The sequence below is a fragment of the Stegostoma tigrinum genome, chromosome 18, assembly GCF_030684315.1.
Source record: "Stegostoma tigrinum isolate sSteTig4 chromosome 18, sSteTig4.hap1, whole genome shotgun sequence".
NCBI classification, from domain to species: domain Eukaryota; kingdom Metazoa; phylum Chordata; class Chondrichthyes; order Orectolobiformes; family Stegostomatidae; genus Stegostoma; species Stegostoma tigrinum.
Window position 1 is genome coordinate 25,605,909 of NC_081371.1, and position 23,176 is coordinate 25,629,084.

General features: G+C 40.9%; 1 protein-coding gene across 1 annotated transcript in view; it reads left to right on the top strand.

Annotated features, from left to right (window-relative positions):
* LOC125461090 (IQ motif and SEC7 domain-containing protein 3-like) overlaps positions 1–23,176 on the top strand; it is a 566,563-nt gene that overhangs the window by 47,477 nt on the left and 495,910 nt on the right. The window lies entirely within an intron of this gene.

Below are 23,176 nucleotides of genomic sequence, written 5' to 3' on the forward strand. Positions count from 1 at the left end.
CTACTGCATCCCTAAACCAGCCCAGTTCATCCCCTCCCCCCACTGCACCACACAACCAGCCCAGCTCTTCCCCCCCACCCACTACATCCCAAAACCAGTCCAACCTGTCTCTGCCTCCCTAACCGGTTCTTCCTCTCACCCATCCCTTCCTCCCACCCCAAGCCGCACCCCCCGCTACCTACTAACCTCATCCCACCTCCTTGACCTGTCCGTCTTCCCTGGACTGACCTATCCCCTCCCTACCTCCCCACCTACACTCTCTCCACCTATCTTCTTTACTCTCCATCTTCGGTCCGCCTCCCCCTCTCTCCCTATTTATTCCAGTTCCCTCCCCCCATCCCCCTCTCTGATGAAGGGTCTAGGCCCGAAACGTCAGCTTTTGTGCTCCTGAGATGCTGCTTGGCCTGCTGTGTTCATCCAGCCTCACATTTTATTATCTTGGAATCTCCAGCATCTGCAGTTCCCATTATCTCTGATCCTATTTACCTTGTCTAGTTCTGTTAGAATTCTATAGGTTTCTGAGATTTGCCCTCATTCTTCTAAAACTCCAGTGAAGATAGTTGTAACCAAACCAGATTCTCTCTGAACAACAGTCCTGCTCTTCCAAAAATCGGTCTGGCAAACCTTCACTGCACTTCCTCGATAGGCAGAATACCCCTCCTCAGTTAAGAGCACAAAATTGCACATATCACTCCATGTGTGGTCTCACTAAGGCTATGCTCAATTGTAGCAAGACATCATTGCTCCTATATTCAAATCCTGTGGCTAGGAAGGCCAACATACCACTGTGTTCTTCACTGTCTGCAGTACCTACATACTTACCTTCAGTGACTGGTATACAAGGACACACAGGTCTCGTTGCACCTTTCCCCTTTTTTCAATTTATCACCATTCAGATAATTCTCTTTCAGATGTCTGCCTGCCTGTTTTTCGCCACCAAAGCGGATAATCTCACATTCATTCACATTTATACTGCAATCTGCCATGTGTTTGCCACTTAACTTATTGAAGTCCCACGAAAGCATCAAAATAGAACAAAGAACTGTGAATGCTGGAGATCTGAAATAGAAACAGAAATTGCTGGTGAAACCCAGCAGATCTGGCAGCATGTGTAGGGAGAAAGCAGAGTTAACATTATGAGTCCAGTGACTCTGCGTCAGAACTGATAGCAGCGAGGGGATGGAAAAATGGCATTTATGCTGAAGATAATGTTGGAGAAGTGAGTGGAATAGTTGGCTAAAGAGCCCAGCCAACCCATTCTGACCCACACTCAGGCCTATTATCACATTAAATGGTTTACTTTCAATGCAGACTACCCATACTCTGCTACTCTCAGAGGTAGGATAGAAGAGGGGGAGGCAGAAAGAAGATGGATCCAGAGGGAGGAGGGTAACTTCTTCAGGGTAGGCATCCTTTGAAGAAGCTTCGCAGTGGGGTTAAAATTGTTTCAGAGATAGTAGGAACTGCAGATGCTGGAGAAACAATTTTCTCTGAAACAATTTTAACCTCTCAGCATCTGCCTCCCCCTCTGTCCCTATTTATTTCAGAACCCCCTTTCCCTCCCCCTTTTCTGAAGAAGGGTCTAGGCCCGAATCATCAGCTTTCCTGCTCCTCTGATGCTGCTTGGCCCGCTACGTTCATCCAGCTCTACACTTTGCTATCTCAAGGACCTTGGTTCCTGGACTGTGACACTTACCAAGGCCTGAATGTAATAATAATAACATCCTTTCAAGGGAAATCTGATTCTGGCTGGAGTGCTCTTGTACTTGAATGAATCCCCCGTGAAAAATGAAACAAATGAATGAGAATCTCACTCTGATGTCATTCCGTTTTGTACTCTGATCCAAGGATGAAGAACGTGTCTTCGCCTTCAGAAATGCTTCAGAATGATAGCTTCTCTACTTGTCAGGCAGAAACTTCTCTTTCTGTAGGTAACGAGAACAGTTTCACATCAGTTACAGTGTGAGGCTGCAGTGGTTCAGACACTAGCATCTCAGTGACTTCATTGGAAAGTGGGACTGTGTCATCATCATCATCAATAAGAGCAATATAAACTTTTCGACCAGGCAATTTCTGGTTGTATACTAGTCTACAGACTTTCTGGAAAGATTGGGCATTTTCTGGACAGGCTGGCCATCGGTAAGAGGAAGAAGACCTGCTCTGCTACTTCTCTGTAGTGTGATTGTGATGTGAAACTGCAAACTGTTTGGTTTTTAACACATATATATCCCTTCTCTTCTACTGTTAGCATTCGCTTTACCACCGTGGCATCTTTCACTACCCATTTCACTTACTCCTACTCTCTCCCGTTTTCTATGGCATAAAACCCATCACCTTTCTAGCCCCCTTCAATTTTGAAGGAAAATCATGTTGGATTCTTTGTTTCTTTCACAACAGATGCTGTCAGACTCGTGGGCTTTCTCCAGATCTTTCCATTTCTATTTCAGATCTCCAGCATCTGCAATGTTTGCCTTTAAACTTACTCCTGTGTTACCTTCTGCAAACAGAGCCTTCATCCATCAGAACATTTCCCTTTGTTGCTGTATTTTTCTCTTCGTGAAACGGCATATTAAGGTCTAGAATTTGGTCGTGGAGCTGTTTGCTATCATCCTTGGATTTTCTGACCTTTCTTAAAAGAGAAGTGAAAAACTGCAATATCAAGAGTTTTTCGTTAATGACATTTAGCTCACTAAGGAGTTAACTCCTTTCTTCACCAGCTGCAGAGAACAAAGGTTCAAAGTTACATAAGCAGTTGTGTTTAATAAAGGACAATACTGATTGGAATGACATACCGGATATCAATAATTTTTCTCTCATTGCATCTAAGGATTACCTGAATCTTCCCTTGTGTAAATGTGATAAGTTTTCTTCAGGTAAATGAGGAAGTAGGAGTCCATTAGTCTTCCACATCTGTTCATTCACACTCCTCAGTGCAGCATACATGGAAACACCGTCCTTTTCTATAGATATGAGAATACAAAATAAAAGTAGAAGTAGATAATTTGGTTCCTTGAGTCTGCTCCATCATTCATAAGTTAATGGCTCATCTCATTGTCTTTTAAATTTCACATTTCCATACGTCAGTGCTTTAAAGTTCCCTAAAACGCATCCCTCTCTCTTTCCTTTCCCCACTTCCCCCACTCACCCATCATGCTAGACTGTGCCAGTATATGCCCTCCACATAGCCCCAGGTAGTTTTTATGGCCCCATATATTTTTATACCCTCTCAGATTATCTATGCCACCTCTAAGCCCAGTATGTGTCCTTTATGGCCACTCACCCCGTGGATGCTATGGACATTTTTGATTCCATCCTGTATCACTGGGAAATATTTGAGGAAAAGAAAGAAGCATCTTATTATCAGATAAATACTTACATCACATTGATACTCAAATGTTTTTCTCATGTGGAAAGAAAATGGAATACATCTAATCCTTTCAGCTAGTGTTAAGTCTGTCAAAGGGACGCGTTGCTATTACAACAGTATGAACGTGCCAGTCATTTGCAGATGAAGAGAACATGTACAGATATCCATTAATGCTTGAAATTCAGCCAGGTATTCTTCATAACCGCAGCTCTCCAAACTATAGCCTTCTCACTGGGAAGGGGGAAAAAGATGCTAATGTCAATGAAAATACAGGGATTCTATCAATCAGTGTAAGGGAACAGGTGGTTAGATTTTTAATTGTACCAAAACCAGGTTTTCTCATATCAATCTGTGCCATTTAAATCACAGAGGAGAAGATTATAGCAAGATTGACAGGATAATTTATAACATCTTTCATTGCATATGTTCTTTCTCTACTGGAAAAGAACTGTAATAAGTGTCAACAGTTATAGAATGCTGGGTAATGGAAGGGGCACTTCACCTTTGCAGGACAGACTGCTATGATGAATCGCTGCATTAAAAAATTTGCATTACAAAACAGCATTTAATTGCAATGCTTAAAGGCATAGAAACATTTTACACTTACCATTCTGATTGTGCCAGGCCTCTTGACAGGCTCACCAATTCCTTCACACAATCTCAAACGCATTTTGAGTCTACGAGTTAACCAAAACCTGACATCACCAGGTGAAAGCACTGTTTGGAAAGAAATGCAGTTTTCAACCCCTATTTAAAATGAGGAACATGACCTCTGTGGAGCTAGGATGCAGCTGGCTTTAGGCATTCCTGACCTGCAGAAAAAATGGTGTGACGCTGAGAACACAGAGGAAATTGAGGTTCCTAAGAAAAGAATTTACAATGGCTATTCAAGTATCATAAAGCATCTTGTGGAATATGTAATATAATATGTTTATTACAGTCTGTAATACTGTAAGTCGTACAGATAGTTTTGGGCATTTGGGACAAATACTTGTATATTTGCAGCAGGATCACAACTTAACACTTCCAAAAAGTGGAATGCGGTGTTATGCTCTCAAATGAAATCTAGTGAGAGCTGCTGGCTTTGCTGAGTATACCGCTTGGCAAAACTGTTTCTGGCTGAAGAATGAAAGGAATCACCAAGTGGCTCAGTTGTTAGAGTTGGTAGTAAGCATCCTAGGCATTTGGTGATGACCTGGAAAAGGTACAAATGAAAATTATTTTGTAGCAACTGTGTCATAAAGCAGGAGGACAATTGGTTAATATGTGCAGTTTAATCTAAATTCAGCCTGTGAAATCAATTTCACTTTTAGATTTAAAAAGTAGGATTGAATTGTCCTAATACCACTGCTAGAGCAGTCAACTTTATCCAGCTGGTAAACCAGCTGAAGAAATTCAATATACCTTGAAGAGCAGTGAAAATCTATTTTGATGTTTGCTTTTTCTTATTCTTTTGGTTTTCACATCATTATTATGCAGTAATGTCAGTACCCATGCTATTTCATTCACAGGAACAGCAGAAGGCTATTTAGTCCTTCCAGTTTGTTTAAAACATTTGATGAAATTATGGCTGATTTGTGACCTAAGTCCCTATGCCAGATGTTTCACCATATCTCCCATATCGTTTATGAATAATGATCTATCAAACTCTATTTTAAAATTTTTCAATTTACCCAGCAGCAATTTTCATTCCTGGAAGAGAGTTCCAAATTTCATCCATTCTTTTGCCTGAAGAAATACTTTCTCATTTCTGAAAATTGACAATTAGAGCCAGATCTCTGTCCCCAAGTCATGACATTCCCTAACCAGTCAGAACAGTTTCTCCATATCTCTCTTATCTGCTTTTCTTAGAGTACCTTCTGATTAAATCCTTCTTCCAGGGATTACGGCCCTAATTTGCTTCGTCTTTCTTTGTAGATTAAGCCTAAAACTGGGGATGGTGGACATTAGGAAAATTGGAAAGTAAAATGCAGTTGTCAGATACCTTGATGTGTTCCCATTTCTTTTTGTTTATTTTCGAGAGTGACGTGGCACAGAGGTCAGAAACCCCTGTGACTGAACTAGGAAAGCGATTAAAATAACTAAGATGGCATTGAAGAGGGATTTTTTCCAGTGGAATCCCTGTTTTTGATTGAGGATCACTCCCATGCCTTGCTTCAAGCCTAGCAGTCAGGACCAACAAAGAGCGGGATTGTCTCCATGGGCTGAATTGGCTTAGTACAAATTTTAAGTAGTTTAATAGTGGATTTCTCTCCATGAGCTTTAGTGAGTTACCTCATGTAATTGTTTGCTGCTCACCTTATATATGCACCGCACATCTACAGAACTACCGGCGTGTTATCTTGTGATCACCGTTGCTGGAAGTACTTATCATTGCTGAGAATATCTGGGATTTCTATCACAGGCGGCTTATATAAAACCTAACTGTATACCATGTCAAGGGCTGCCAGCTATGAATGGCCTTCACAGGGCATGTAGTGAGAGGAAAATATTAAAGAAAAACTTTGTAGAGCACTCAGCTGCCACAGGTGATGCTTCATTGGATAAAGAATTACGCATTCGTAAATGTATTGCTACTTTACACCACCACATTTCAGATTGACCATTCTAATGACCAGTGTGCTGACTTTTGATGTGACTGGATCCATTGGTCACAATTCCAATGAGCCAGTGAGGAATATATCAAAAACTGATCTTCACAATCTCAGCACTCAGAAGTCATATCACACACAATTGATGGTTCAACATTCTTGTTGAGAGAGTGGACTCCAGCAAAGTAGGCCACAGAAGGCCTCTACATGTACCTTTAATGTCGTGGATCTTGCTAAGTAACACTGCACAAATTTAGTAGGAGATTATATGTGTAGTAGGATTACTTAAACTTTGTCCTTCTATTCCCACTCCTGTGCATCACCCAAGAAAGGCAATATTGCATGTAAGAGTGTGTTGTCACATCTTCTTAGTTCAGGATGAACTGAACTGTGTACAGTGCCAGTTACTGTGTACTTACAGAAGGATGCTAATGCATTAGAAGCACTTCAGAGAGAAGGCTTGTTAGACTAATACCTGGAACGAGTGACCTTTTTCCTTGTAAGGAAAGACTACATAGACGTGCATATATCCTGTGGAATTTAGAAGAATCAGAAATGACTTAAAGACGTGTAAGATCCTGAAGGGACTTGACTGGGTGGATGTCAATAGCACGTTTGGTCTTCGGGCAGAATCTAAAGCTAAGGGTCATAGTTTAAAAATAAAGGGTTCTCCGTCACTCAGAAATTGGAAAGTTTTTTCTCTCGGGGGTTGAGAGTTTTTGGAATTCCCTTCCTCAAAAGGCAGTGGAAGCAGAATACTTAAATCGTCTTAAGGCAGAGGTAGATAAATTTTTCATTCCCATGGGCATGAAAGATTATCAAGGATATACAGGAATGCAAAGTTGAGGTTAAAGTCAGACTAGCCGTGATCTTATTGAATGGCAGAGCAGGCTTGAAGGACCAAGTTACCGACTCTTATTCCTTGGTTGCATGTTTGTGTTGTGTGTTTGTGGGATAAAATCGGCATTCTGACTTGGTGCAGCCTTTGAGACCGTGGATTTTATTTGTTAATTGTGACCCATAGATCACACTTTTAAGGTTGCCTGTGTTTACTTGTGCTTCACAGACATAACTACCATTCATGTTTACTGACCAACGACATGGTCACGATTATGTGTCACTAGGATTTATATTCCACAGAGGTTGCCATGTACCTATTTAACATGCAATACTCTATGATTACTGACATCTTCAACCTGTACAAAATAAGTGTTTGGTCAATGCAATTGTCTGTTGAAGAGTGTCGGATCACTCACAAGTAAAATCTATGTCCTCAGCCTGGAAAAGAGAACTTACTGCACCCAGTCCAGGGGTGGTGGCAGCCATGTTTCATTTACATTGCACATTTGTGATTCAGATGAGGATGGAAAGCAGCACAGCTAGAAATTCACAGTGAGTCACAGGAATAGCCTGGTAATCTCCAAATCTTCATGTTCCTTTTCTTTCTTGAACTCCCTGTTGACTTCATCAGTTTGATCTATCTCACGCCTCTAACTCTTTCATTGAAGTTTTTATCTCTCACCATTAACACTGAGCTCCGGATCTGTGGTTTATTCCTGGCAGCCAACAGGATGCATTGTACCACCCACATCAAGGCCAGGGTGGTGGTGACCATTGATTGAACCTCACCCCTGCTCGCCACATCTTCTGCAGTGATCTGTGTCGCCAATGCACTATTGTCTTTGATTCTTATTTTGAACTGACCCTGTCAGAAATAACTCCCCCTTCATTTTAACATGCTGCTTCCAATCCCCGCAATTGACTTCCCCAATTTGCCTGCTGTACAGTTGTCCTTCACTTTCAGTTAACAGACTCCCAAGACTGACTGACTGACTGACTGTGGCCCATCTCCCTGACCAACTTGGATAGACAGCTCCAACTGATACAGTTCTCCAAATGACTGTGTTTTTTCACTTTATTCACCTACGGGATGAGACATTGCTGGCTAGGCAGCATTTAGACAGCAGTTCAGAGTCAACCATGTTGCTGAGGGCCTGGAGTCACACGTAGGCCAGACCAGGTAAGGATGTAGCTTCCTTCCCTAAAGGACATTAGTGAACCAGATGAGTTTTCCCAACAATTGACAGTGGGTTCATGGTTATCATTAGATTCGTAATTCCAGGTATTTTATTGAATTCAGATTCCACCATCTGCCGTGGCAGGATTTGACCCGGGTCCTCAGAATGTTACCTAGGTCTCTCATTAACAGTCCAGCAATAATACCACTAGCCTATTGCCTACCCTACTTACAACCAGTTAAGAGGTGAGTGGGTTAGACTTGCAGGACTGACTGTGGCCCTTGACTAACTGTGGTGGGACAGTTCCCTGGACTTGACTGAGGATCACTCCCCTTAGACTCTGAGACAAGAAGCACTTTGGATTTTCACTTTGGATTGGCCTTTTTACTTTCCACAGCTAATCTAAACTGTATGGTACAATGAACATTGTCTCCTGAATGTTACACTGTAAATATTTGAGCATCTCAGTCCCCAGAACTGCATCTAATAATGCCTCCTTCCTCATTGGGCCGGAACATTCTGGATCTGCAACATTCTACGAACATCTTTGGTAAACACTTTGCCCTCTCTGCCCTTTGCGCTATTACTGTCATAAGACCATCAGATGTATGAACAGAAGTAGGCCATTTGATCCATTGAGTCTGCTCTGCCATTCAATGAGATCATGGCTAATCTGATCATCATTAACTCAATTTTCCTATCTTTTCCAATACACCTTAATTCTATTAATGATTGAAATAGACAGATTTTCAATGTAGTATGTATTTAAAAACCCAGCCTACTGGATCCCATTCCCTTTCAAAGTTTGCGTATCACTTCAAGAAAACAAAATCCCTTTTATTCTTGAATTGGCTGTAGATTGAACTAAGCTAAGTGCTTGAGTCTAGCAATTCACTTTTCTCTATTTCTTGAAGTGAATTGTCTTGCTCATCAATGTGAAATATGTCAGTACTCCAGTAGATGCATTTAGCATTGCCAATTCAGATAATTTCAGAATTTTTTGAAACCCCAATAAATGCTTCAATTTGCTGTCTCCATGCGTGTCACAGTACTTTTGAGATGATGTACTCTAATTACAAGCATGGCATAGTTTTGAATAAAAACCCAAAAATGTCTTTAATTAGCATAAATCATCATTTTAAAATGACATTTAAATTGTGTAGTTTAACAGCTATGCCATTTGAATTGTAAACTAACCAATAACCTCATCATATTGTATCAAAGAGAGAGGCAGATTTCCATTAATCTTATCTCCGTGCTCAATTTCCAAAATTCAAAGATTAAATTATGAAAAAGCAGCCATACAAGAAACTTGATGCAATGTGGCAGCTGCATTGTGACATCCTCAACTGCTGCACAACGCTACTGTCACAATCTGTAATGCTTTACATATTTAAGCTGGCTCTCGTGGGATTGGTTTACTTTTGTCTGCTTCTAGAGCTCTCTCTCTATTGTATTCAAAGCGCTGGTTTGATGGGATGGAACATTCTCCGCTTTTTGCTCTTTATTGAGGCCAAAGGCTCCAGCTGGGTCTTCTTTAGACCTGAGCTCTCCTGCAAGAATTAGACCAAGTAGCTCTGTCGTTGTAAGATTTCTCTGAAACTTTCTGCTGATTGATCAATACGTAACAGAACATAGCTCATAGGTGTGGGAAGTGAGTGAAATGACATTTCCGGAGACTATGATCCTGAAGGTCAGGAAGAGCAAACTGAGGAAAATGTAAGAAATTTGCAAAATCTTGATGTGAGCTGAATAACTAAAGCTATCCATTTGAATTTGAATAGAAACTGTACCATTTTAGTTGTAGCGTTATGGTATGGTATAAGCTGTGAAGCTCTCTTCCAACATAACAATTGCATTAGAAACATTTTCAGGGATACACGGATAAACACAAGAGTAGGCAATGTACAAGAGTCAGTGTTTCTTTTAGTGCATATTAGGTCAAAACTGATTTGAGAAAATTGAATGAGGGTGTGTATTTCTTCTGTTTTTATTTCATGTTGTTATAAAGGGGACAATATAAAGATCAATGATGGAAGAAAGGGAAGGAATGCAGGGCTGATGGTGAACGGGGAAATTTGATTGAAGTTATTTGATTCACGTGTGACTTATTTGGTCCTGTGGATCATGGTCTACATTCAAGGTTCCTCTATTCCTTTAGTTCCTCCTCTCTTGTGCTCCTTCTACGTTTTGTCACCATTTATCAGGTGAAAAGGCTGTACACATAATGTGGCAAGATTATAATGTCAAAAGTCTCGATCTGCTCATCTGAGTTGCAGCCAGACTCTCTAGAATGGTTCAGGCAGTAAAAACAGTCTTTGAGGATGATGATGATGCTATGTCAGAATGGGTCTAACCATGTGTTTCTTGTACAGTGGTGCTTGGGGATTTCTCAGATGACGTGTGAGGAGAGATTGACATACTAGTTTAGGATTGTTTACTCTTGAGTTCAGACGACTGAGGGGGTATCTCATTGAGACTCGTAAAATTCTCACTGGACTGGATGAGTTAGATTCAGGGAGGATGTTCTTTGTGTGCCCAGAACCAGGGGTCAGAGTTTGAGGATTCAGGGTAGACGATTTAGGTTGGAGATGAGGAGACATTTCTTCATCCAGACTGGTGAGCCTGTGGAATTCATTGCCACAGGAAGTAGTAGTTGCCAAAACATTGAATGTATTCAAGAAGCGACTAGGTATAGTACTTAGAGCAAGATAATAAAATGTGAGGCTGGATGAACACAGCAGGCCAAGCAGCATCTCAGGAGCACAAAAGCTGACGTTTCGGGCCTAGACCCTTCATCGGAGAGGGAACTGGAATAAATAGGGAGAGAGGGGGAGGCGGACCGAAGATGGAGAGTAAAGAAGATAGGTGGAGAGAGTGTAGGTGGGGAGGTAGGGAGGGGATAGGTCAGTCCAGGGAAGACGGACAGGTCAAGGAGGTGGGATGAGGTTAGTAGGTAGATGGGGGTGCGGCTTGGGGTGGGAGGAAGGGATGGGTGAGAGGAAGAACCGGTTAGGGAGGCAGAGACAGGTTGGACTGGTTTTGGGATGCAGTGGGTAGGGGGGAAGAGCTGGGTTGGTTGTGTGGTGCAGTGGGGGGAGGGGACGAACTGGGCTGGTTTAGGGATGCAGTAGGAGAAGGGGAGATTTTGAAACTGGTGAAGTCCACATTGATACCATATGGCTGCAGGGTTCCCAGGCGGAATATCAGTTGCTGTTCCTGCAACCTTCGGGTGGCATCATTGTGGCAGTGCAGGAGGCCCATGATGGACATGTCATCTAGAGAATGGGAGGGGGAATGGAAATGGTTTGCGACTGGGAGGTGCAGTTGTTTGTTGCGAACTGAGCGGAGGTGTTCTGCAAAGCGGTCCCCAAGCCTCCGCTTGGTTTCCCCAATGTAGAGGAAGCCGCACCGGGTACAGTGGATGCAGTATACCACATTGGCAGATGTGCAGGTGAACCTCTGCTTAATGTGGAATGTCATCTTGGGGCCTGGGATGGGGGTGAGGGAGGAGGTGTGGGGACAAGTGTAGCATTTCCTGCGGTTGCAGGGGAAGGTGCCGGGTGTGGTGGGGTTGGAGGGCAGTGTGGAGCGAACAAGGGATGACATGTCCATCATGGGCCTCCTGCAGTGCCACAATGATGCCACCCGAAGGCTGCAGTAACAGCAACTCATATTCCGCCTGGGAACCCTGCAGCCATATGGTATCAATGTGGACTTTACCAGTTTCAAAATCTCCCCTTCTCCTACTGCATCCCTAAACCAGCCCAGTTCGTCCCCTCCCCCCACTGCACCACACAACTGGCCCAGCTCTTCCCCCCCCCCACCCACTGCATCCCAAAACCAGTCCAACCTGTCTCTGCCTCCCTAAACGGTTCTTCCTCTCACCCATCCCTTCCTCCCACCCCAAGCCGCACCCCCAGCTACCTACTAACCTCATCCCACCTCCTTGACCTGTCCGTCTTCCCTGGACTGACCTATCCCCTCCCTACCTCCCCACCTACACTCTCTCCACCTATCTTCTTTACTCTCCATCTTCGGTCCGCCTCCCCCTCTCTCCCTATTTATTCCAGTTCCCTCTCCCCATCCCCCTCTCTGATGAAGGGTCTAGGCCCGAAACGTCAGCTTTTGTGCTCCTGAGATGCTGCTTGGCCTGCTGTGTTCATCCAGCCTCACATTTTATTATCTTGGAATCTCCAGCATCTGCAGTTCCCATTATCTCTCATAGTACTTAGAGCAAATGGGATCAAAGGGTATGGGGAGAAAACAGGATTAAGCTACTGAGTTGGTTGATCAGCCATGATCGTGAAGAATGGTGGAGCAGGCTTAAAGGGCCAAATGGCCTCGTCCTGCTCCTGTCTTCGATGTTTCTAGACAGGATTTATGGAATAAACTATGGCCATCCTCTGGATTGCCATGGTGAGTCAAAGACAGGTGGCACAGAGGGCAGATTAGTAAGTGAAGGTATCTTATTGCTGCCAGAGTAATTGACATTCAGTTGCCATCCATTGGTTGCACACCAGCTGCACATTTGAGGGAATGCAATCGCTTTGTGAAGAAGCCTGAAATCTGATGAGGTGTAGGCAAAGCAGTAAATGTGTGCAGTTAATGGAACCCTGTACCAATAGAGAAGCCTGCAATCTATACAATGTTTGTGTTTGTTCCTCTTGCTTGCCTTTGGAAAGAGGGCATGAGATGAAACTATATGTATATGTATACAGAACCTCAGCAGACTTCCTATTTGAACTGTGACATGCCATTTATATCTCCAGAAGGAGCATGGAGAGGTACATAAAAATGAAGGGATGTGTTTACCTCAATGGTTTTTGTAATAAATCCTTGCTGCCTGAGGTTGCAGCTCTGTGTCAGCCTAAAGTTTTAAATCAACAGAGTCTTCAGCAACAGTCAGCCTATATTCTCTAGTGTATTCAAACATTATATGGGTAGGCTCCAAAAGAAAATGCAATTGTACCAAAGAAATCATTCAGCTACTAGTCTGTAAGTAGTTATCGATCTTTCTAAAAGCACTAGAGCTGATGGAGAGGCCTGTTTGTTTAATTCGTTTCATGTAATAGTTTATGATGTGGTAAACTTGAATGTATTCAAAAAGAATATTATCTTTGACCATATGCTATCACCGTCTTGCTATTCCTGCGACCAGCATTCATTGCGTACATGCATGCAAAATCTTTTACTGCAGTCTTGTTCCCTTCGGAAATGTGTACTGCATTTTGCAACTTATGTTTGAGTGTCAGGAAGGCCTCTCTCTCAACACGTAAAAGTTGAAATTGGGAACTGTTTAGACGGAATTGGAGACAATTGTGGAAAGTAGAACCATTATCTCTTTTTGATAGACTTAATCTCCTCAGTCAACTTAAGTGCAACTTAAGCGCGTTTGTCAGTTCTGTGCTGCTGTGGGAGCTCAGAGAAGCCCAGAAGCTGTTGTTGGCAGCACCATGACTGAAGAGTCAAACTGTTGTCTGTGCCTAGATTGCTGCAGTGTACCCTGCTCAATACAATTCAAGATAAGCTCTCAGTAGAAGATACGTTCAGCAAAAAGAAGGACGAAGAAGGCTAGAGCTGGCAATAGATTTACCAGCAATATGGGTTAGCATGCCTTTTGGAGTTCAGTTTATACCTGTGGACCTCTGGTAGAGTAGAGCCATGGTAAATGTAGACTTGTTGGGCCAAATGGCCTGTTTCCACACTGTAGGGATTCTGCAGATTTCAGAGTGTTGCTTTTCTTTTAAGTAAAGCCACAAAGTAGGTAGTCTGGTGTCTCAGTGTTTACACTGCTGCCTCACAGGGCCAGGCATCTGGGTTCAATTCCACCCTTGGGTGACTTGTCTGTGCAGAGTTTTCATGTTCTCCCTGCGTCTGTGTGGGTTTTCACCAGATGCTGCAGCTTCCTCGCACAGTCCAACGATGTACAAGTTAAGTGGATTGACCACGCTAAATTACTCATAGTGTTCAGGGATGTGTAGGTTAGATGCATTGGCTGTTGGGGAGAGGGTGTAGGGATGGGGTGGTGGGATGCTGTTTGGAGGGTTGGTGTAGACCTGAAGGACTTAATGGCCTGTTTCCACACTGTAGGGATTCTATGGAACTGCTTTCAATTGGGAATCAGACTAGTTTTGATGAGACTACAGAACTAGTCAGGCTTCAGAGGTAGAATTCCTTGTTGAGGGAAGATGGAGCTGTAAATAATTTTCGGAGTGAATTACTGTAAAATATTCATGTCCTTGTTACGTAATGTACAGTTTCTGGGGTATAATCATAGTTTGTCTGTAATTTATCGTTACTCCATATTAATTCTGTCTGTTATAAGTATAAATGGGAAAGTGGTGACTGGTTGCTTTACTGACCTTTGAGTCGTAAAATTTTTTCTGTTCCTTAAAACCATACAGTTCTTTGGTTTTATTCTTTTAAGTGGAGGTTTCAAGTTTTGTCTATTTTAACAAAACACTACTGGTGCCTGACCAAACTGTAATCAATTTGATGATCTCATTGGGATCGCCACAAAATTTGGGACCTGTCCGTGGGCACCGGTCACAAGGTAGTGACCAACTGTATCACAAATTTTACACATGCTCAGAAAAAACTTGCAGAGAATCCTAGCTGGACCTTATTAGAGGACAATGAGGACTGTAACAAAGTTAATTTCTATCAGCAAATGTTGACATTGCACAGCCAGTGTTACCTTAGAATGTGAAAAACTAATTGGCAAAAGTAGTGGTCTGTAGGCCATGAACCTCAAAACACATTTGTAGTTTATAGATTAATGCAGCAGGAATTGCATTTATCCACTGAAATAACTTACACTCATATTTATTGATATTGACCAAACCAAGAAAAAAGAGGTAGGTCTCTATTTTCAAAGATTAAGAGAGTTTACTTTTCCAAAGAAGGCCACAATTCTGGTTATGTTATTTAACAAACAGCTACTTTTGCTCTTGCAATTTGACTGCAACTTTAGTTGATAATGACTATTTTTAGAATAAGTGGTCATTGAGATTATTTTCACTTTGGGTGGCAATGCAAATTAGCCAACACCATAACCAAAACCATCATGTATTTAGAAGGGTCTAGGCCTGAAACGTCAGCTTTTGTGCTCCGGAGATGCTGCTTGGCCTGCTGTGTTCATCCAGCTCCACACTTTGTTATCATGTATTTAGAAATTCAGAAATGCAATATTCATGAGCAATATTCACAGAACAGCTCAAACAATGTGGTTGCAATATGTTCCATAAGTTTTTAGCCCTGATGTATGTTTTTAAAGTTATTGTTCCCTTGGATGGAGTTTGAAAGTAATAAAACCCAATCTTTGTTGTGAAGAAATATTTCTAAACTATTTGTGATTCAAGTTTCTGGATAATGACATCAGTGACCACCTCAGCTCATTCATCAGAGTATTGGTGCTGCAAGTGCCCCCAAGGCACAGTTTAAATGGAATTTTATCCCTTTGCAGCGAAGATTTTTCTAATGCTGGTGTCTGTCACCAACAAATGTACATCACATGTAAAATGTTGCTTGGAGGAACCTCTCTCAAACTGAACTGTCCAAAAGCTGTATAATCTCCCTTGCCTCTGTTATCTGCTTATGACCTTGTGCCTGTGCTGTGCTATGTTTAACAACTACGTTTTGATTTGCCTCTGAATTTATCATCTATCCAGTTGTGAAAGTGATTGGTCTCTGTTCTGTGATCAGACTGAAAGACCCAGCTGGGATTAGGACTTTCTATTTGGGTAATTATGATTGCAAATTTGCATTCTACCATTCTTTGTCTTAACTGTTTTCAATTTGGCTAAAACATTACACGCGTTCCTTTTGAGTTAATGCTCCAGAACATTCCACAATCCACAGACCAAACAAATCATTTCAGCCACATGGTTAGGAAGATGCCAAATGGTGCTGTCATGTTTCTCGTGTTGATACATGAATTCCGACAGTTTTACAGAATTAATGGTGGTTGCCAATGCAATCTGTGTTTAATTGTCACAGGAGCTGAAACAACTAAAAGCAGATGGTATTTTTTAATGTCTATGTTATTGTATCCAGATGTGAGTGCCTGAAAGAGTTAATACTGAGAAGTGCCCTAAGTATCACACACTGTAATGCCATTTGGACTTAGTGAAGAACTGCTTAAAATCTCTAAGGAGTAAGACCTAATATCCAGGTTCTGTTCATATTTTCTACAGTAATGTCTACCACAAGTGGAACCTGTCATAATCTGTACTGGTTTTCATGCAATAAACTATTTCTAGTTCAATATAAAAGCCTCTTCTAGATGGACCAGTAGGTAGTTTTCTTCCGTCACAACCAAGCAAACTATAGCTCCCTACAATTAAGTGGCAGCAAACATACATCATGATGAGGTACACATTCTGACTGTACATACAACATGGTGACCAGTGGGATGCATGGATTTGATTTAGCTGTATATAAAAGAGTAGTCAATCTGGTCATTTCCCAATGTCTATGTTTGCCATTTTTACAGTGTTTTTGACTTGATTTATTATTGTCATACATATGGAAATACGGTGAAAAGTATTGTATTGTATTGCCTGCTAACCAGCCAAATCGTACCTTACATAAGTATATTAGGGTAATAGAACAGAATGCAGAATATAGTGTTACAGCTATGGTGCAGAGAAAGATCAGTTCTAATATACGAGAGGGCTACTGCATAAATTTGATAACAGCGGGGAAGAATCTGTTCTTAAATCTCTTAGTTAAATCTCTGATGAAGGGTCTAGGCCCGAAACGTCAGCTTTTGTGCTCCTGAGATGCTGCTTGGCCTGCTATGTTCATCCAGCTTCACACTTTGTTATCTTGGATTCTCCAGCATCTGCAGTTCCCATTATCTCTTAAATCTGTTAGTACGTGTTTTCAAACTTTTATATCTTCTGCTCAATGGAAGAGTATAACCGGGGTGGGAGGGGTCTTTGATTATGTTGGCTGCTTTTCCAAGGCAGCAGGGAGTGTTTGACAGAGTTAGTGAAGTGAAGGCTGGTTTTCCTGATAGGCTGGGCTGTGTTCACAACTCTCTGTAATTTCTTGTAGTCTTGGGCGGAGCAGTTGCCATACCATGCTACGATACATTCTTGATAAAGCTGTGATTGCAGGCATATATTTGTCACTTTCGTCCAAGAATTGTTGCTACGATGCCAGTTATGAAAATACCGGACAGGCTAAATCTTGATGACCTGGCACGATAGGTCATAATCTCTCTTTTCTAAAAAAAAGGGAAAAAAAACAACATAAGAAAATAAACAGCAAGATTCCTGGGTTGAAGTGGATTGCCAAAAAAGCTTTCTTATACAAACTTGAAGTAAACAAAGATTGATGACTAATGGGAATACTGAACAGGTTAGACTGCTGTTTCAAATTATATACACTATATTCATAACTTGCATATTAGATTCTAAGTTATTTATTCTGGTAATAAAAATGGAAAAGCAGAATACTTCTAAAAAGAGTGAGTGCTGATGTTTGAAGAGACGTGGTGTGCTTATGCAAGGAACGCAGAAAATTAAGATACAGATATAGCTTTATTGCAAAGGGTTTGAAATGTAGCGGTAAAGAAGTCTTGTTATAATATCAAGGTTTTTGAGAAACCACATCATACAACAAGATATAGTTTTATGTTTTAATTTAACCTATTTTTCTAATGAACCTGCTCAGAGATGTAATTATACACCTCTGGAACACGTGGGACTTGAACCTGGTCTCTTCGCCCAGAGTTAGGAATACTACCACTGTGCCATAAGAGGACCCCCACAAGAAATAGGCTTTGTTTTGTTTTCCTCAGGAAAGTAGTAAACTTCATTCATTTTTACCAATAAAAAGGACAACACACATTGCCCAGATGATCAGGCTGCATCATGATTTCTACCCACTTTTTAATCAGGCCGTACTGCATGTTCAGTGAATATGATAACCCACAACACGACAGATACACAATATGTCTGCTCTGGGTCTGCTTTACTTTTTTAAAAAATTTATACTAATTTTCTAATCAATCTGTTCAGAGATGTTACACCTCTGAAGCAGGTGGGTCTTGAAACAAAATATTGGTTACAGCAATTTAACAACTCATTACAAATATTGCAACTTAATTGGGAATAGACCAGACCAGACCAGACCAGACCACCCCCTCCTCCCCAAAGTATTGTACGGAGATAGCCTAGACCCTAACTTTTATGTTTATTTAAAGTCAAGTGTAAGGTTCTGAGTTCCAGATTTGATTCGAATGGTCCACCACTATGTTTTAATCAAAACATACTTTATTCTTACAACACAATTAAAATACAAAAATTCGGCAAAATGATTAGGATTCTCAGATGCTGTCTCTCTCCAGTCCAGAAGAAAGAAACAATCTGTCGCTGTTTCGTTTTTAAGAGGCTCACTGTCTAAGAATTCACAATAACAGCTGGGAATTCGAGCTTTTAGCTCAGCAGCCAGCAGAAATAGTGCAGAACACATCATTTAAAAGCACAGTACTGCCACAGAAGAATGCACCAATAATGCCCCCCAGTGTTCTTCAGATTGTGACCAAATTTCTAAAATCCTCATGAGACCACAAAAATGACCAAGTTGTTTGACTGACTGCTACTCAGGACAAAAACAATTCACGCGAGATTTCATTAGTAACAGTGAAAATAAACATATCTTTTGTGACACACTTAATTTTAACAAGAACAGTGAAAAGAAATAGTTCTCCATTTACGCCACTTAAAGCATGCCCCTTCAAAGCCCCAAATACATGAACACACACATATACAGAATCATGATTAAGACAGACAAAAGAAAACCATTCCACGCAGATACTGTGGATAGAAAAATAATTTATGCAGGGTAAGCACAAAATTCTGAAGATCAGAAGTCCAGACCCTGAAGTTATAAGTAATTTTCCTCACAGTCCTTTTGAATTTTGCAACAATAATACAGTTGTCTATAGCGTGATGGTCATCCTTTGATTCACTGCTTGATCTGGTGAATATAGGTATTTTCTTGTATGAATTTTGTCTGTTAAGCTTTCTTGTGTTTTCTGTTTTTATTTTCTCCACACAGTGAACAGGAGAGAGATAGTTGCTTTCTGTCTGCAGTCTGTGGATATTTTCCACTCACTGCTGCTGTAGGCCCTTTGAAGCTGCAGTGTGCTAATATCTCTATGATAGCAAGCCAAATTCCATTTCAGTTTATTAGTGAAAATATGTGGTCTCTGACATATGTCCACCCTTAAAGAAAAAGCAACATCATTTCAAAATTACCTGGAAAACTAACCACATACAATACAAACCAGTACATTCAATAACACTCTTTCATTCCTCATACATTATTTCAACAATTTCTTGTCATTTACTTCCCAAATTTTTAAATGATTCAGTATAATTACATTCCTGATAATGTATCAGCTATTATGTTATCTTTTCCAGCAAAGTGTACAATGTTTACATTGAATTGTTGAATCAGTAAGCTCCATTGGAAACTATGCAATGATGGAAACATGCCTGAAACTTGTTCTTGTATCTGTTCCGTTTCCTTAACCTCATCCAGACTTTCTGTGATTATGCGTAAAGCTAATCTTCATTCCTGCCAAATCATTCCTACGTGTAAGTCAACCCCATCCATTGGTAATTTCTTAACAACTGCTACTACAACAGTTCCAGACCACAAGTTTATTTCATACAACGAAACTGGGATATACTCTCCTCTCTAATAAAATGTGAGGCTGGATGAACACAGCAGGCCAAGCAGCATCTCAGGAGCACAAAAGCTGACGTTTCGGGCCTAGACCCTTCATCAGCTCGTGATGAAGGGTCTAGGCCCGAAACGTCAGCTTTTGTGCTCCTGAGATGCTGCTTGGCCTGCTGTGTTCATCCAGCCTCACATTTTATTATCTTGGAATTCTCCAGCATCTGCAGTTCCCATTATCTCTTATACTCTCCTCTAAACCTGTTTACCATCACTCTGGCTTTCGTTCCTTCTCTGAAGGTAAGGCTAAATCTTTCAGCCACAGTTTTGAGGAGCTCCCATGTTATTTAGAATAGCTATGGGTTTAGCTGCATCATTTAAAGAAATAGAAGTTATTTTTTCTTTTGACAAAAAATGCTCTAGCTCTTTGTGTACCTAATTTTCTTCTTCTGCATTCTGCCAGTTCACCTTTGGATTCCAGGTTGTAGGTTAGATTATAATTGATCAGTGGCATTTTGCTTTCGAGCCCACTTTTAGACCACTCTTTCAAATCATCATTAGTTCCATGGATTTCTTACGCAACTGACAGCATTCCTAATGAAGGTGTTTCACTTTTATCAGAATAGCAACTCTTAGGCCTTTGACTTTCACCTCTATCTTCAGCACCTTCCTTTCTGACATGAGGAAGGGACCTTAAGACATTCCCAGCTGTCTTGTCTAACTTGACTATATATTTTCCCTTCACTCTCCTACCTTTTATCCTCCTTGGATTTATAGTGATGATAAAAAGAAAGTTTAGTTTCCTGAATCAGCTCATAGTTGTTGGTTAATCCTGCTGCCTGCCCAGCAGTTAAGACCGTCTGGTCTTCACATGGGTTCTATTTAGAAAAAGTGATGAGTTTCTAAATTCTTTGCAGAAAATGATCTCTCTGAGGTCTTTATATGTGATATTTATTTCAAATGCATACAGCCAGCCATCAAAATTACTTTGCTTTACCCTTACAAATTCAAAATAGGTCAAATCCACGCTATTTCCTTGAATTTCAAAACCTTTGCTTGTACTCTGCAGGACTTAATTCTTACACACCCAGAATAGCTTTTATTATTGCATCCTGATCTCGAGAAACTGCTTCTAAAAGTGATACGTAAACTTCATGTGCTGTACCCCTGTTATTTGCATACGCAATATCCAGTTGTCCGTCAGCAAATTTATTTCTCTCACTATTTTCTCAAATGGCATAAAGAATGTGTCTCCATCTGTCTCCTCAAACTTTGGAAGGGACAATACAAATTTAAGTATTTCGTTACTTTCCTTTAGATTATAATTTAGATTTTCTGTGAGTCACCTTCAGCATCTCATGTCTTTTTTTTAAACTGCATCATTTTAAGCTAGTATTCCTTATCTCTGCCCACTTTTTCTCTATCCCTTTTTATCTCTTGAATCTTTAGTTGCATCTTTGCAAATGTTCCCTCTTTATCTCTGTCTCTTTGAGATGCCCCTTTGGTCTGACTTTGCTCAAATTCAAGTCTTTTAAATTCCTTCTCATATTCAAGCAGTTTTAACCGTTATTAAATCTTGATCGTTCAAGTAACTTAACAATGTGTGCCTAACCTTCTTTGCATTTTCACTAGATATAGAGTCATACAGCGTGGAAACACGGCCTTTGGCCCAACTCCTCCATGCTGACCAGGTTTCCTAAACTGAACTAGTTCTGTTTGCCTGCATTTGGTCCATATTCCTTGAAACCTTTAAGATCCACATATCTCTGCAAATGCCTTTCAAGTTTAGTAATTGTACTTGTTTCAACCACCTCCTCTGGCAGCTTGTTCCATATATGCACCATTCCCTGAGTGGAAAAAGTTGCTCCTTAGGTCCTTTTCATATGTTTCCCCTCTCACCTTAAACCGTTGCCCTCTAGTTTTGGACTCCTGTACCCATCTTCAATATTTTGCCAATAATTCAATTACTTGTGCCTTTTCAGCACTGGTAGGCAATTGCACTTCTAATTTACTTGCCAATTCTAGCAATGTCACTTTTGTTAGGTATGGTAAAACCATTACAGATCATTCTAATTGGAGGATGATTTAGCAGTTTCTAATGCCATCTTGTTTAGGTGGAGAAATCTAGGTATCTGCCCTTTTATTCTTTACAAATTCCACTGAATTTGTATCCAAACTTATGCGTTTCTTGTTGAACAGATCAAAGGATCCAGGACCCACAAATCCCATAAAATTTTGTCACGACTTAAATGGGTAGAGTGCAAAATATGTAAAAGTATAAAATTGTAATGAGACCACCAAAAATGACACTTTTTCTTGTCTGGCTTCAATTCAGGACAGAACAAATTCTTACCAGCTTTTCTTCACTAACACACAAAAAACCTCATAACTTCATTTTAACAAGAGCTATGAAAAGAGAGGATTTCTTAATTATGCAACTGAAACCATACTCTTTCAAAATCTAAATATACACACACTCAGTCATTATTAAGACAAACTGTTTATCATGGTTGGAAGGAAAATGCACACATGATAAACAAAATTTCAAAGATCAAAAGCCCAGTGTTATTTTTCTCAGTCCTTTCAAAATTTGCAGTGATGATAAACTGTAATCTATAGAATTACGTTCATCGTTCAATTTAAACATGAAAACATAGAAGATAGGAGCAAGAGTAGGCCATTCAATCCTCTGAGCCTGCTCTGCCATTCAGTATGATCATAGATAATCATTGAGCTCAATACTGTAATTCCACCCTCTCCCCATATTCCTTGGTCCCTTCAGCCACAACGGCTAGATGTACCTGCTTCTAGAAGCACAATGATTTGGCCTTAACCACTTTCTGTGGTAGTGAATTCCACAGGCCCACCACTCATCTCAGTCCTAAAAGCTGTACCCCTTATTCTGATTTCCCCATCAACAGGAGCATCATTCCTGCATCTAATCTGTCTAGTCCTGTTGGAATTTTATCAGTTTCTGTGAGATTCACTCCTCATTCTTCTAAACACCAGTTAATGCAATTCTAACCAATGCAGTGTTTTCATCATCTGTCAGTCCTGACGTCCTAGGAATCAATTTGGTAAACATTCACTGTGCTCCCTCTCTAGAAAGAACATCCTTCAGATAAGGAGAACTAAAACTGCACATAATGTTCCAAGTGTGGCCTCACCAATGCCCTGTACAATTGCAGCAAGCCACCCTGTTCCTGTACTCAAATGCTGCCATGATGAAGGAATGACTTGAGGTTTACAAAATCAAGAGTGGACTGGACAGTGTAGAAAGTGTGGAGCTGTTTCTGCTCATAAAATAAGCAATGATAAGAGGACATTGATTTAAAGTGATGTGCAAATGAAGCAAGGGTGATGTGAGAAAAGCTTTTTTACACAGCAAGTAGTTAGGGTAAGAATGCACAACCTGAAAATGTGGTGAAGGAGGGTTCAGGTGAGGAATTCAAGACGGCTTTGGATGGTTATGTAGGCAGTACTGGTGTGCAGGGATATGGTGA